The sequence below is a fragment of the Hyperolius riggenbachi genome, chromosome 5 (assembly GCF_040937935.1).
Source record: "Hyperolius riggenbachi isolate aHypRig1 chromosome 5, aHypRig1.pri, whole genome shotgun sequence".
NCBI classification, from domain to species: domain Eukaryota; kingdom Metazoa; phylum Chordata; class Amphibia; order Anura; family Hyperoliidae; genus Hyperolius; species Hyperolius riggenbachi.
This window is the reverse complement of record NC_090650.1, coordinates 418,942,583-418,956,219: the sequence shown is the minus strand read 5'-3', so window position 1 is coordinate 418,956,219 and position 13,637 is coordinate 418,942,583. Positions and strand designations below refer to the sequence as shown.

Here is a 13,637-nt window from a genome sequence, read left to right as displayed (position 1 = left end):
CTGCCCTTCTCAGGGTCCCTGGTGCACACACAAGATCTGTAGGGGGGCTGCTCCTGCCACACACTGCCCTTCTCAGGGTCCCTGGTGCACGGGCAGCACTAGATCTGCAGGGGGGCTGCTCCTGCCCTTCTCAGGGTCCCTAGTATAACAGGGGAGCCGGGGGGCAGGACGAGAGGTTTTCTGGAATACTATGACCATTAAAGGGAACCTAAGGTCTAATAAAGAAGCCACTTACTTACCTGGGGCTTCTACCGGCCCCCTGAAGTCTCCCTGTGCCCGCGCTGCTACTCAACGATCCTCCGGTCCTCCGCCGCGGCTCAGTTTCTATTTTGCTGACTGAGCCTGTTGCTGGCCACGTGCGTCCTCATTCGCTCTCCTGTTGCCAGGAGCGTCCTGCACAGGGGTAGTGGAGATTTTCTCCTACTACGTCCACGCAGGTCACTCCCGGCAGCGGGAGCGTGATCGAGGACACGCGAGATCAGGGCTGCGCAGGCGCAGTGGCCAGCAACAGGCTTCTTTGGTATTCGGAAGCTCATCCCTTATGTTGATGTCCGCGTGGCCAGGGACAGACGTTTATCATGGGCAGGCGGCATGTTTTATACTGATAGTGTGGACAAGGGGTAGGAAGAGCAAATAACTTGCCGCTGCAAGCCAGGAGGTAGAATTGGCAGATTGATGGCTCATTTCCTCCGTCTGCGAATTCCGTGCACTCTACGCATTAAATACTTGACGACCGCTCCACACCGATTGGTGTGGATGCGGCAGCAGCCCCAGGACCGCTCAACGCCAATTGGCGTGAAGTCCTGGGCCGGGCTCTGCTCCGTCATCAGTCTCCCAATGCGATCGTCACTAAGAGACTGTTAGATGGCGAAACCGCTGTCTATTTACCTGTACAGCGCTGCGATCTACTGCAGCGCTGTACTGGGGACAGCCGTGTCACTGGGCTGTCCCCTGGGGAGGCACAGGAGTGATCGGCACTCATAGGCTGATGACTGACAAATGACAGGTGATCGCAGTGAATGGCTGGCGGGGTAAGGGAGGAAGAGGAATAAAAAAAAAAAAAAAAAAAAAGTCAAATTTATAAAAATAAATAAATACAAAAGTAAACAAACATGCCGGAAGGGATCAGAGCCCACCAACAGAAAGCTCTGTTGTGCTGAGTTGCACGGCCCTGCAGCGAGTCCTAATGCTGGGAATATACGGTGCGTTTTTTGTCGCTCGATTCTCTACTCTTCCGTTCGTTTTTATTATCTTTTTCCATTCACTTCTATGAGAAATCGAGCGGTACAACGATCAAATGTGAGATCAGACATGTCGGAAATTATCTATCGAACCATCTATCTGCTGGAATAAACGCATGGTGTATTCCCAGCATTAAAGGGACTCTGAAGTCTCCTAAAAACAAAGATTTTACTTTCTTTAACCTAATTGCCCCTCCTAAAACGCCACATCCCCGCCGCTGACAAAGCCATAAATCACCCCTAATTACCCCGGCAAAATCCACGACTTTCTTGGTCGTGGATTTTACTGCTGGAGGAGGCAGAGCTTTCAGCAGCAGCTCTGCCTCCATATGCGTCAATCCGCGCGTATCTGCGCTGATAGACGCATGTAGAGGCAGAGCTGCAGCTGAAAGCTCTGCCTCTATGTGGAAGGAGCCCCACGATGTCCCCCCAAGTAATTTGGGGTGATTTATGGCATTGTCGGCCGCGAGGATGCAGCGTTTTAGGAGGGGCAATTCGGTTAAAGAGGTTTTTAAAGTAAAAACCTTGTTTTTAAGAGACTTCAGAGTCTCTTTAAAGTATACGATTAGGCAATAAAAACAAAATAAAAAAGATCCACTTACCTCAGGCTTCCTCCAGCCCCTGGCAGCCGTCCTGTGCCCTCGCCGCAGCTCCGCTGGCTCCCGGTCTCCTCCACTGCAGAAGCCGACCTCACCAGGTCCAGTTCAGGGTCGGCTTCTTCTGCGTTTCACCGTGCGGGTCACGTGGTCTCTCCGACGTCACTGCGCATGGCAGTACTGTCCCAATGACGTCAACGAGACCACATGACCTGCACGGTGGGGCGCAGGAGAACCCGACCCGGCACCCGACCTGGCGAGGTCGACTTCTGCAGCGGAGGAGACCGGGAGCAATCAGAGCTGCGGTGAGGGCACGGGGAACTCATCAACATTTTTTTTGAGCTTTAGGAGAACACTGAGATGTACGGAGGAAACCCATGGAGACACAGGGAGTACATATAAACTACATGCTGTAGTGTCATGGCCAAGCCTTGAGCATGGGACTCCTTCATTGCAAGACAAGAGGGCTATCCACTACATCACTGTGAATGTTAGACCCCTACCTCACCACCCTGAGGCCTGGTGAGCACATTTAGCAGCACTTTAGGATCGCCGACAATCCAAAAAGCGCTTTGCTGATGCAAGTGAACGCAGGTAAACCCGCAGGAGAGATTGCAATAAGGCCAAATCACCGGCACTGAAGCATATTTGCTCCAATCTTAAAGATAGGGGCACTGCAAAATCACTTTTGAATCGCTTTTCAAAAGCTATTTTGCAGCGACATTTTGGGCGCTTGTGTACTTTTACATAAAGTTTAATATACAATCGCCAGGTATTTAAAATGCTTCAAGCTCGTAGCCCCGCCCCCTAGCACAAGAGGTCATCTGCAGTTCTCTAATTGGAGACAGAGAAGCACCCATGACCTCTTGTGCTGGCAGGCGGGGCTATGCACTGAAAGTTGACAGAAATGGGGCCTTGTAAGCATGTTAAACTTTTTTTACCCAGTTTTTAAAAATCAGAAGAGCTGTACTATGCTACCAAACGCCCAACTGTGGGCTCTATTCATAAAACCTTCCCGCAAGTTTTCCGCTCAAAACAGTGGATTTTCCCGTCCATTTAGCAAAGTCGGCATTCATAAAAGCTGTTCCCGCATGAAAATCTACAATCCCCCAGCAGAGCGAGAAATTTCCGCCTTCTCCAGTGTTTTTCTAGATTTATCTAGAAAAAAGTAACAAAATGGCCATTCATAAAGTTTAGAGGAAGCGGTATGTGGACGGGAAATACCGCTTCCTCTGATTTTGCGGATTACATACAAGTGAATGGGACAGACCTCCCAGAGAGAGCAGTGCACGGAGGGACTCTGCCGGCTGAAGTGTTTCCGCATGCCTTCCGACAGCTTACCGCCAGCCTTCAGCGGGAGATCTCCGCACTTGCATCGCAGCTGGCAAGATTTCTTTGAATGACCACCCAAAAGTGTGAAATACCGCTGCGGTATTTTCCCTCCAGGAGTTTTCTCGCAACAACTTTTTTATGAATAGAGCCCACTATGCTCCTGCACAGAAGCACGGACCCACCACTCAGGTGAGGCGGAAAAAGCCAAACTCGGTCAGCTCCGTGCTCCTGCGTCCCAGAGCTGGAACACTGGAGGGGGACAGGGAACTCCATAGGAAATACCCATTTGGGGCACTTTTCACTACAGGTACACTTTAACTTCTAGACGGCTGCCGCACGCCAATTGGCATTAACGCGTGGCTCCCCCAGGACCGACTAACATATATTGGCGTTAAGCCCTGGGGGCGTGTTTTTCAGGAGATCTCTCCGCTCCATCATCAGTCTACCAGCGGCGATCAACGCTAGGAGGCTGTAAGATGCCGTCTATTTACATTGTACAGCACTGCGATCTACGGCAGCGCTATACTGGGGACAGCCGTGTCACTCAGCTGTCCCCATGGGCAGGCACAAGACCGATCGGCTCTCATAGGCTGATGCCTATGACAGCTGATAGCTGTCATTGGAGGGAGGGAGGGAGGGGGAAAAAATAATTTAAAAAATAGGTACATTTATTTAAAAAAATAAACAAATACATAAACAAACATTGGGGAAGTGATCAGAGCCCACCAACAGAAAGCTCTGTTGGTGGACAAAACAAGGGGGGGGGGGGTAATCATTTGTGTGCTGCGTGGCATGGCTCTGCAGCAAGCTTTTAAAGCGGCAGAGCCCAAAATTGTAAAAAAATAGCCTGGTCACCAGGGGAATGTAAGCCTATGGCCCTAAAGTGGTTAAAGAGATCCTAAACTGAAAAGGATATGGATATTTCCTTTTAAAATAATACTAGTTGTCTGACTCTCCTGCTGATCCTGTGTCTCTATCTGCCACAGCCCCTGAACAAGCATGCAGATCAGGTGCTCTGACTGAAGTCAGATTGGATTAGCTGCATGCTTGTTTCAGGGTGTGATTCAGCCACTTCTGCATCCAAAGAGACCAGCAGGACTGCCAGGCAACTGGTATTATTTATAAGGAAACATCCATTTTCCTCTCAGTTTAGGTTCCCTTTAAGAACAAAAGTTCAATGCTTACTTCGGTAGTGAGGTAATGGCTGTGCCAGGAACTACGAATGGTACATGGTGTGCACACGAGAACTAACATCACTCTTTGAGAGCCAGGACAGGGGGAGGATCACAGAATCCAGGCAGCAGGGATGTGCTCCTGGCAATGACAAGCGCCTTTAAAGCAAATGTGTCAAACTCAAATATTATGTGGGGCGAAACTGAACACTGGCACCAAGTTGCAGGCAAACCCTCCCTTATAAAGTTCTCTGATGTCTAATGCCCCTCCCCCACCCCAAGACAGTGCCCTGGTGTCTAGTGTCCCGACTCCCTCCCCTATACAGTTCCCTGGTATCTAGTGGTCCTCCCTCCCCTATACAGTTCGCAGCTGTCTAATGGCCCTCCTCCCTCCCCTATACAGTTCCCTGGTGTCTAGTGGTCCTTCCTCACCTATACAGTTCGCAGATGTCTAATGGTCCTCCTCCCTCCCCCATACAGTTCCCTGGTGTCTAGTGCTCCTCCCTCCCCTATATAGTTCCCTGGTGTCTAGTGGTCCTCCCTCACCTATACAGTTCGCAGATGTCTAATGGCCCTCCTCCCATCCACCATACAGTTCCCTGGTGTCTAGTGGTCCTCCCTCCCCTATATAGTTCCCTGGTGTCTAGTGGTCCTCCCTCACCTATACAGTTCGCAGATGTCTAATGGCCCTCCTCCCATCCACCATACAGTTCCCTGGTGTCTAGTGATCCTCCCTCCCCTATGCCGTTCCCCCAGCTGTCTAATGGCCCTCCTCCCACCCCTATACAGTTCCCGGGTGTCTAGTGTCCCAACTTCCTCCCCTATACAGTCCAAACACCCCCCCCCCCCCCCCCCCACCACCACTATATAGTTTCCTGGCAATCTAGAGCTTCATCCCCAATATACCTTCCCTGGTGGTCTCGAGTGGGCCAAAAATAATGCAAAGTGGGGACACCACTTGGGGGGATAATTTGATGGTTGTGCAGAGCCATATTTTGCCTGTGGGCCAGAGTTTGACCCAATGAAGGCTGTACAGCCGAAAACTTGCTTACTCTTATTCTTCTAAAGGACAACTGTAGTGAGAGGGATATGGAGGCTGCCATGTTTATTTCATTTTAAACAATACCAGTTGCCTGGCAGCCCTGCTGATTATCTGCCTCTAATACTTTTAGCCATAGCCCCTGAACAAGCATGCAGCAGATCAGGTGTTTCTGACATTATTTTCAGATCTGACAAGATTAGCTGCATGCTTGTTTCTGGTGTTATTCAGACACTACTGCAGCCAAATAGAGCAGCAGGGCTGCCAGGCAACAGGGATTGCTTAAAAGGAAAAAAATATGGCAGCTTCCCCATACCTCTCACTACAGTTACCCTTTAAGTTAATAGTTAATAAATGGTATGATCTTGATTCAAAACTTCTTGCTTTTACTGATGACTATCACGGTACAATACCCTACTGCTACTACTATGAAGAAAAAATAATCAAATGTTGCTAAGTAGAATCATACTTTAGGCTCCTTGCACACTCGACATGTTGCATCACACTGCGATCGTCTTACCCGTCGCAAGGCACATGCAAGTCTATGGAAACATAGTGTACACAATGTGACATAACGGAATTATCCAGTAGTAGTGCCTGGATAGGTAACTGGTTAAGGTCCCCTGCCTTTGACATGGGAGACAAGGGTTCGAATCTTGGCTAGGGCAAGTACCTATTCAGTATGGAGTCATTAGGCAAGACTCCCTAACACTGCAGGGTGGCTTCCTGAGCACATTTCGGTGGCTGCAGCTCTTGAGCGCTTTGAATCCGACAGGAGAAAAGCGCTATACACATGTCTGGATTATTATCCAAATAGCCGCGATGCCTGTACATAGTCTGCTACGCGTTACTGCATGAACACTGCCTACCATGCAGTAATGCACGACGGGAGCGCGGTGCGGCGACCATGCCGAGACCAACAGGAATCCCAGTGACATATTTCCTGCCCAGCAGGGAGCAGATCGCTAAGCGTGCATATGCATATGGCCCTGTGGCGGAGGGTCATATGAAGCTGGATTTATGCAGTGCGGTGATACAGCGGCAGGCTTCCCTATCACATGATCAACACTCCCTTTTGGTGTGCAACTGAACCTGAGATCGTAATAAGTATTTATACTTACCTGGGGCTTACGGCTATTCTCTAGTTATCCCTGCGGGGCCCAGGAGTTCTCTGCTCCTGCTGGAGTGTTGCAGGAGAGCGCAAGCATGGCCAGGACGCGCAGGCACAGGAGAGAGCAACTGCTCAGATTACCGGCGTTGATAACTAGAGAACGTGCATCTCAATGGCCATAGAGGAAGCCCGAGGTTAAGAATATATACAAGAGTACCTGAGATGTCGTGTGGGCCAAGTTATACTTACCCAGGGCTTCCTCCAGCCCCATGAGGTCCTTGGAGTCCCTTGATGTCCTCCCCGGCCGCTCCGTTCTCTCATAAATACTCCCGGTAATCGGGTCAGTCGCCGCCAGTTGTGGTCTTCAGCATGTGCACGGCTCAGCCACAAATGCGCCCCCGTAGCCAGGACATTCTGCATTGGCACAGTACTACTGCACAGGCGCAAAAGGCTACGGGAGCACAAGGGGGAGGGGCATGCGCAGTCAAGCATGGCCAGCCTGATTACTGTAAGGCCTGACCAGCGGAGGAGGAAGTTGAAGGACCCCAAACACCTCATGCTAGGTACACACCATACAATTTTCTGGCAGATTAACCTGCCAGATCGATTATTTCCAACATGTCCGATCTGAATTTCGATAGTTTTCTTAATCTTTTTTTTATCGATTTTCAAAGAACTGAATGAAAATCGATTGGAAAATTGATAAAAAAAAAATGGAAAAATAAATTGAAATTCAGATTGGACATGTTGGAAATAATCGATCTGGCAGGTAAATCTGCCAGAATATTGTATGGTGTGTACCTAGCATTACTTGCCCACACACACCATCTCTGGTCATTCAGAGCCCCAGTGTCCTTCCCTATACCTCCCAACTTTTTGAGATGAGAAAAAGGGACACTTAAGCCACACCCCTGGCCACGCCTCCATCACACCCCTAGTCACACAGTGCGCAGGGCCGGCGGTGTGCGTCTTTGATCGCGTGCCTGTTGCCGGGCAATCTCTGCGCATGAGCGTGACATCACTCAAGACGTCACGCGCATGTGCAGAAAGTGTGTGGCAACAGGCACGCGATCCAGGACGCTCACCGCCGGCCCAGCGCAGACGTACAACTAAGGGTCATAGTGACCCGGAAGTAGTAACGGGTGAGGTGTTCGCCGGCGAACGGTTTGGGAACTGTTTGCCGACATCTCTACACTGCTCCTTTCTATCCTGATTAATTTTCCTTCATAGTAACATTTTTAAATTAGTAATATATCAATTTAAAGGATGTGAATAAAGTTTAGAGTAAAACAAACACATTTTTAGTATAGAATATATATATATATATATATATATATATATATATATATATATATATTTATATTTATATAGAAACAGGGACAAAGTCCTGAAAGAGGGACAGAGGGACAGGGCTCCCAAAGAGGGACTTGTCCCTCAGAAAAAGGGACAGTTGGGAGCTATGCTTCCCACATCCTGGCTATCAGTGCATGGAGGTCAGTCACACATGCTGTACAGACAGCAGACATTGGCAGCTACAGAGAACCAGCATATATCTCACTCACCTGCAATCTGCAATCCCTTCTCCTATCTGCACTAGTCAGAAAAACGCCCCGCCCATCAGCTCCTCTCCCGAAGCTTCCAGAACCTCAGCCACGTGCCTTCACCTCGAATTGCATGCCGGGAGACTACATGAGCGCGGTTCCAGTAAGCCCCGCCCACTCCGAGCCTTCTGTGGCTCTGCTATCTGGAGAGAAGCTGTTTTTCTTCAATTGAAATCTTTATTGATATAGCTTAAACACACAACACCGTCAGCTCCTCTGATGGGAGAATGCCTGGCTCAGACTCAGGAAGGTGAAAAAGTAGGTACCAAATAGGCTCTAGGAGGGAAGAAATACCATCATGGATGTGTGGATCCTCTTCAGCCCCCAATTCCAAGAAAAACACCACTGAAGGTGGCTACACACCATACAATTTTTAAAATATCTGTTCAATTTAAGAATTGCAATCCATTTTTCTGACTGATTGTAACATTTCAAAAATGTGACCAAGGTACCACACCTATGTAAAATTTTTCCCCCATTATGATAAAAATGATTGGAAACTGAGAAAATTTCTACGGTGTGTGTATTAATAAATTGACAATCCAACACACACCGTACAATCTTTAGAGAAACTGAAGAAATATAGATAAAAATAAAAAAAAAAAACAGGAAATCGGATCGGATTTTTCAGTCGAATGAAAAAAAAGCTTTTGATTTTTTTCGGGAGATCCAATCGTTTTTATCGAATTGCCGTATAATCGGATCATTTTATTGTATCGTGTGTGGCCACCTTTAGGCATAGCTCCCAACTGTTCCTCTTTTGGAGGGACAGTCCCTCTTTGGGAACCCCGTCCCTCTGTCCCACTTTCCTCCTCATTTGTCCCTCTTTCAGGACTTTGTCCCTCTTTCTATGTAAATATATATATTTTTCTACTAAAAAATGTGTTGATTGACTCTAAACTTTATTCCCATCCTATAAATTGATATATTACAAATTTTAAAATGTTAATATGAAGGAAAATGAACCAGGATAGAAAGGACCAGTGTGGTTTGGATTATAAAACAACATATTTTTCTTATGAAATCTTTTTGGTATGCGAGACTAGTGGTGTGGTGGGGGCGTGATTAGGGGTGTGGCTTAAATGTCCCTCTTTCTTATCTCAAAAAGTTGGGAGGTATGCCTCTGATGGGAGAATGCCTGGATCAAACTCAGCAAGGTAAAAACGTAGGTACTAAATAGGCTCTAGGAGAAAAGAAATACCATCATGGATGCGTGGATCCTCTTCAGCCCCCAATTCCAAGAAAACACATCATTGATGAATATGTGCCGGTTGTCCAGACTAGCCATACACTGCACTAGATTATGTAAGGATTGAACCCAGAACTTCCTCTCTACAGAAAAACATTTATTTGTTGCAGCTGATAGAAATCCTGCGATAAATATGCAATGTGTCTACTTCCTGCTTTCATGGAATCGGACATAGGCTTTTTCTCCTGAGTAGTTAGGCTGTTTCACACTGGAGCGATTTGTTTTTTTAAAAGATCACAAAAGCGCTGCATGTGATATTTTTGCAGTGATCACTATAATATTCCTACCGACGAGTGGCACTGCACAGGAAGTGCCCGATTGGCTGCTGGGCTACCACAAAGTCAACAGTGCGTTACCATCAGCTCCTGTGGTGGTAGAAGTAATGTGAGTTAATGGGTGACGCAGAGATTTTAAATATGTTGGGGGCACGTGTGCAGAGCGACAGGGGAAACCCGGGAATCCCAGCGATGCCCTTACTGTCCAGCAGGGAGTACGTCACGCAGCGAGGTGGGGGGGGGGGGGGGGCACTATGCATATGACCCTTTCAACCCAGTCTTCCACAGGGTCATATAATGCAATAGCCAGGTGTAAAACCAACCTTTTACATGCAAATTAGCCTGGAAAGACAGATATCTTGACAGAACCCAAGATAATTGAGCCACCTTAAAGAGAATCTGTATTGTTAAAATCGCACAAAAGTAAACATACCAGTGCGTTAGGGGACATCTCCTATTACCCTCTGTCACAATTTCGCTGCTCCTCGCCGCATTAAAAGTGGTTAAACACAGTTTTAAAAAGTTTGTTTATAAACAAACAAAATGGTCACCAAAACAGGAAGTAGGTTGATGTACAGTATGTCCACACATAGAAAATACATTCATACACAAGCAGGCTGTATACACCCTTCCTTTTGAATCTCAAGAGATCATTTGTGTGATTCTTTCCCCCTGCAGTTCTCATGCACTGAAGTTTCAGGCTGCTCTTTTCTTCCTGCAAACAGCTTTGCCCTTGGCTGAATTTCCTCAGTATGTGAAAGCCCAGCCAGCTCAGAGGACGATTTATCCAGCTTGTAAAAGATAAGAGAGAAGCTGCCCTAATCTAAATAATACACAGGCAGTGTGCATAGAGGGGCCTGGAAGGGGGAGTTCATAGCAGAACCACAACACTGAAAAACTTGGCAGCCTTCCAGACACAGGCTGACAAGTCTGACAAGAGAGAGATAAGTTGATTTATTACAGAGACGGTGATAGTACAAAGTGCTGCAGTAAGCCAGAACACATTAGAATAGCTTTTGGAACTTGTAGGATGATAAAAAACAGGATGCAATTTTTGTTACGGAGTCTCTTTAAAGCCCACTTCACACTGGCGCATACACATCGTTTAAACGCTATCCATTAAATGAATGGACTGCCCTCATTACGATCGTTTACCGTCGTTTGCAAAAATGCATTTCAATCCTGATTTTCACTGCCCAGAGCTTAGCCGATCCTGGTTTACTGCCGCACTTCCGTGTCCCCCTGCAGGGTGACAAACACAGCACGCTGGGAAGTGCTGCTGAAACCCGCAGAAAAACATTAACGGCGAGCGATACTGGGATGAGCGTCGAACACGACAAAACCCCCGAAGGTTGTTTCACTAATGTTCAACGTGCCCCTACCCCCCTCTCCCCCAATGCACTAAACATTACCTGTCCGTGTCCACCGCTGGCTTCGGGCTCTTTCATCTGTCCACGCGCCCCATGTGGGTGCCGGCATACACATGCACCTACTTTACTCTGGCATACACTTGGGGCTCGTATAAAGATGGAGGACAGGGCCAGCGGCAGGCATGGACAGATATGTATAGTACACTAGGAACTGGGGGGAGGGCACATTGAACTTTAGGGGGACAGTGTTGGGCCAGCGAGGCGGAAGATGCGGCGTCATGAGGCCAATTCTGGATCGATTTCAGCATGAAATTGATGGGGAATCGGCCTGCGGTAAATGGGCAGCTCACAGATCTCTCTCTAATCAGATTCGATCAGAGAGAGATTTGTCTCTGGGCCGAATCTGCCCATCAACGCCTGATGTTTGGCTACCTTAACATTTACCTGGTAGAAAAAGCTGATGTAAATGATTCTTCAGATCAGATTATAAGCAAAGGAAAAACGGTATTTACAGATGAACTACAATAACTGATATAACTTAAAGGAGTTATCGAGCAATATTATCTACCCCCAATCCACTTACCTGGTGCTTCCTCCAGCACGTACGAGAGAGAACGGCGCCGGAGACTTGGGCGCAGGACACGGCCTGTATGTGGCTGATCCTGCTGCCGCACAAGTCCGGGCCGTGTTAATTACTATTCCCCCTCCAGGCTGACATGGATAGTGGGGGAATTAAATAATTTGGCTTCCTTATTGTTTGAAAAGCAACTTCAGCTCCGTCTTCTGACGGCGCTGAAGTTACTCCCTGTGCCTGCGATAGCCGTAGTTCCTATTACGGCCTATGGTGGCGCCGGCTGCGCCCAAGTCTCCTGCGCTGCTGCGCCCAAGTGTCCAGCGCTGGATTTACCGTCTTCGCCTTCAGCCCCTTCCAGCTGACATGTCCCACGCTGCAGCTCCGGTTTCAGCCGCCGGCGCAGGGTTCCCGCACGGTGTCTTGCCAGGCGTCCTCTACTACTGCACGAGCGCCGCTGTCAATCAAGTTTGCGGTGTACTGCGCAGACTTGATTAACCTCGAGGTCGCCCTCTGCACTGTGTGGGCACCCCGGGCCGGCGGCTGTGAGCGGAGCTGCGGCATGGGACATTTTAGCTGCAAGGGACTGGAGGAAGCCCCACTTAAATATATCGGGGGGTATGTAATATTGCTTGAGGACTCCTTAGCGGTATGCCCGACACCGTGTCGGGCATGCCGCCGGCTGTCACCAGGAGTCCCCCAGTATAATTTTTTGAGATTGCATTGTTGTAATAGCTTCAGCTCGCACAAGGCTAGCTAGCAGTGGTGGCCGACATCCCCTGATTACTGTTGATCCCCCCGATCGCTGCAAAATACATTAACCCCCCCCCCCCCCCCCCCCCCCCCGGATCCAACGATTGCGCAGTCTCCCTGCACATCTCCGGTCCTCTCCATGGGGAGGATCGGGTCTGCTCATGACGTCGCGGACGTGTTCTATCCTCCCCATAGAGAAGAGCGGAGCTGTCAGGGGAGGCTGCGCCAATCGCTGGATCCAGGGGGGGGGGGGGGTAATGTATTTAGCGGCGATCGGGGGGGAATCAAAAGTAATCAGGGATGCCGGCCACCACTGCTAGCTAGCCTAGTGCTAGATGAAGCTATTACAACAATGCGATCTCTAAAAATGATACTAGTGGGCTCTCGGCTGCAAACCCTCCTGAGGGGCGTAACGCTCAGGAGGTTAAAGGATACTTAAAGGACATCCGAGGTGAGAATAAACTGATGAGAAAAACATCTGTATCTATCCTATTTCTCCTAAAAATGACTTTTTTTTAGAAATCCCACACTTTTGTTTTGTATTTATATCTAGTTTTTAAAGAGAACCCAAGGCGTTTTTTGGGGGGGCAGATGGGACACATAGGCATTCTCTGTCTCATTACATGCCTCTGTGTCCGTCCCCCTCATCGCTGCTCTCTGCCCCCCCACGCTATGCTCCTCCCCTCCTGATTAGCGACATTAATTGTCACTATCTCTGAGGTAAACACAGGGGAGAGGGAGTCCCTGCTCAAAATGCCCACTAGGGGCATTCCTGCAGGGTTTCCAGAGCTGCCATTGGACAACTCTCTCCCTGGCTGCGCCCCCTGCCGCTCCCCCGCCTCCCTGCATGCTGTGAATGAGACACAGCGTTGTGACCCAGAGGTCACGAAAGTGAAAGTGGGCCAGGAGCGGCAGAGAGCGGCAGTTTTGGAGGCTACCTGATTCACCCAGCCCCTCGGATCAAGTAGCCTGGTTTTTTTATGTTAGGAGCCCACGTCAGGCTCTCTTTAAAGAGAGTCTGAAGCCAGATTAAAAATGGCTTTTTAGCTTATATTCAGCAGGGGCATGTTTGCCCCCGCTTAAACCCCGCTATCCTGCGGCATAACGAGGGTCTTTACCCCTCAAATCCCCCCTGCTACCTCCGGGGAGCGCTTCCGTGTGAGGCAGGGCTATGAGCTGCAGCCCTGCCTCACACGCGTCTGTCAGCGGCGGATCTCCGCCTCTCCCCCGCCCCTCTCAGTCTGCCTTAACTGAGAGGGGCGGGGAGAGGCGGAGATCCGCCGCTGATAGACGTGTGTGAGGCAGAGCTGCAGCTCATAGCTCTGCC

At 49.0% G+C, this 13,637-nt stretch overlaps 1 long non-coding RNA gene across 1 annotated transcript in view; it reads right to left on the bottom strand.

Moving 5' to 3' along the window:
* LOC137517881 (uncharacterized) overlaps window positions 1–8,195 on the bottom strand; it is a 323,995-nt gene extending 315,800 nt beyond the window's left edge. Inside the window, exon 1 of the long non-coding RNA XR_011020703.1 lies at window positions 8,054–8,195. This is a non-coding gene — a long non-coding RNA (uncharacterized lncRNA). The remainder of the gene's footprint in view (window positions 1–8,053) is intronic.
* Between the last annotated feature and the right edge of the window lie 5,442 nt (window positions 8,196–13,637).